The sequence below is a fragment of the Echinops telfairi genome, unplaced genomic scaffold, assembly GCF_000313985.2.
Source record: "Echinops telfairi isolate 266 unplaced genomic scaffold, ASM31398v2 ScPeMD7_7473;HRSCAF=8511, whole genome shotgun sequence".
NCBI lineage: Eukaryota > Metazoa > Chordata > Mammalia > Afrosoricida > Tenrecidae > Echinops > Echinops telfairi.
Window position 1 is genome coordinate 1,251,470 of NW_022111377.1, and position 2,776 is coordinate 1,254,245.

Sequence of the window (2,776 nt, forward strand, 5' to 3'; positions counted from 1 at the left end):
CATCTACCAGGACACTGTTTTGGGAGCCAAGAAGGTCGTTTTAAAGCTTGGTTTCCTTTTCAGGCTGTCTGAATCTAATTTTACTTGGTAAAATATTTTGTATGAATGCATTTTTCCTTAGTAAAATTTTTTGTGAGACTTTATCATTCTAATAAAAAGATCACTAATTGTTAACTTTGATTATTTAATGTTCTTTTTTACGTGTTAAGCTTTTTGAAATATTTGGGGTAATGGATTTGGCTGTTAAAGCATGGGTTTATTACTAAAGAATCTTAGCATTATAATAAGTATAATTTAATACTCAGTTTTATTTTTAAAATGGATTTATACAAACATGTACTGATCTAGGTTATGTCATTTCTGTATTTCATTTGGTTTTCTAAATATTCAAACCAGGTTATACAGTAGAAGAGAACACTGGAGGGTGAGTCTTGGCAATAGCCGCCAAACTAGATCATTTTGTTACTTCCTCAGTGCAGAAATTGAGAATGGAATAGATCCGGCCTAATTAGTCTTTCTAACTCTAAAAATCTCGTTATGATAGACTTATCAGTGTTCAACGTGAGAAAGAATCAAATGTTTATTGCCCCCCTTATGCGGTTTGCTATACTAGAAACTTTTCGTCAAAACCACTAAAGATGGTAGCGATATTTCTCATTTGTTGAGGAATAAAAATAAACCGGGAGAAATAACTTGTCCCATCTCCATAATCAGCCTAGGATGCAAACTTAAAAATCTGTATCACTCTGAAGGCCATGTCACTACAGGTTGGTTACATATTGCTTGTACAGGGACCTGTTTACTGAAATTTGGTCAAGTGTACTTTGGATATATACTTACAAGGATTATATGATTCAATAACAGTACTATCAAGGTGTAAGAGCCTTCTTTGAGACTGTTTTCTCATGTTCTAGATTATCATGGATGCCTACTATATTTTATATAGTGGGAACCTATGACAAACATACTATCGAGTCAGGAAGCTTTTCATTCTGTTGAGCTGGTAGATAATGCATCTTATGAGTTTGCCAGGTTTCAAGCTCATTTCTTAATTTAAAAAAATTTCCTAAGATTTAACTTTTATCTTTAAAAGTAATACATTAATTGGCAATTCTGATTCCATTCTTTATATCATCTGAGAACTGTTTACAGTGGCCCTACAATGTCACTTATTGATGCTTCACATAAAAAATATAAATTCTCTATAATTAGTATTTTCATTTTTTTATGCATGATGACTAATACCTGTAAATAAGATAGGGTTTACATAGGTATTATCATGTCTTTACACTTTTCATCCAGAAATTGGCAAAAGTTAATGACATGATACAAAAACTGTTTAACCATTAATTATCAGAGAGGATTCTTTTAACCCCAACATTCATAATTCTATCATTTGCCCTAGTTAGGATCTATTGTCAAGTCTTTCAACTCACAATTTTGTGCTCCTAGGATTCTTAACTTTGGTTGATAAGAGTGTGGGTTTAGATTCTAGCTCTGTCATCAGTTGTAGAGGCCTTGGTCAAGTTACTTAGTTAAGTTTCAGGTTTACTCATTTATAAAATAAGGAAAATAATACCCACCTCATAAAGATTTTAGTATTAAATGAGATAATGTAAGTGTAATGTTTAACAATGCCAATGGGCGATACCTTTTTAGTATTATCGAAAGACTTGCTTGTTTTGAGGGCATGATAATATTTTCATATTAAAGGTGGGTCCTTAATTGAGGCTATATAAGCATTGTTAATGAAATTTCCATATAATATACTGTAAATACTGTCTTGGCACTTAAATGAGTGTCAAATATGTAAATATTTCTACATATTTGAAATGTTCGCTAAAGCAGAATTAACAGTCCTTTTTGTTTTGTTTTGTTCTGAGTTCCACCAATGGGGTTAACTAAAGCAAGCCTTTGGGAGTCCTCATAATGAATGCGTAAAATAGTGCTTCTCAACCTTCCTAATGCCATGGTTCTTTAATACCGCTCCTCATGTTGTGGATCTGACTCCCAACCATAACATTATTTTCGTTGCTACTTCATAATTGTGATTTTGCTACTGGGAGCCCTGTGAAAGGTTGTTTGACCCCCGGAGGGGTCATGACCCACTGGTTGAGAATCGCTGGCATAGACCAATGAAGTGGAGGAGAATAAGAGCGTTAAAGAGGGGAAGGAGGAGGTGGCAGAGAGAAGGAAGGTACAGAGTGTGGCATGTGCTTCCAAAAATTACTTAGAATGTTTCTACTGCCCTAGGTTGTCTTTCTCTGATAACATTTTATAATAATGCTGAAGTAAGTTGTGTGCTTATACACTATTTATTGTACATGTTTGTTAACCTACTTTTTACTGCTGTAATTAAAAACCAGTATTTGAAAATACCTAGGAATACTTTAGCTTTTAATAAAAACCCAGAAGTTTATGCAAGTTGTTTATCCATCTGAGTAGGAGCCTTATTGGCACAATGTTTAAAGTGTCTGTCTACACACTGCTCCTTGGAAGACAGTTGTGCTAATCTGCTTCCATAAAGATTTACAGCCTTGGTAACAAAATGAGGAGCTGATACCAAGGGCTCAAGTAGAAACAAAATGTTTTGAGTTTGAGAATGATGATGGCAACAAATGTACAAATGTGCTTGACGCAGTGGATGGATGTATAAAGGATTGTGCTAAGATTTGTATGAGCCCCCAATAAAATGATTAAAAAAATATTTACAACCTTGGAAACCCTGTGGGGCATTTCCACTCTGTCCAATGGGATATCTGTTATCCAGAAGGCA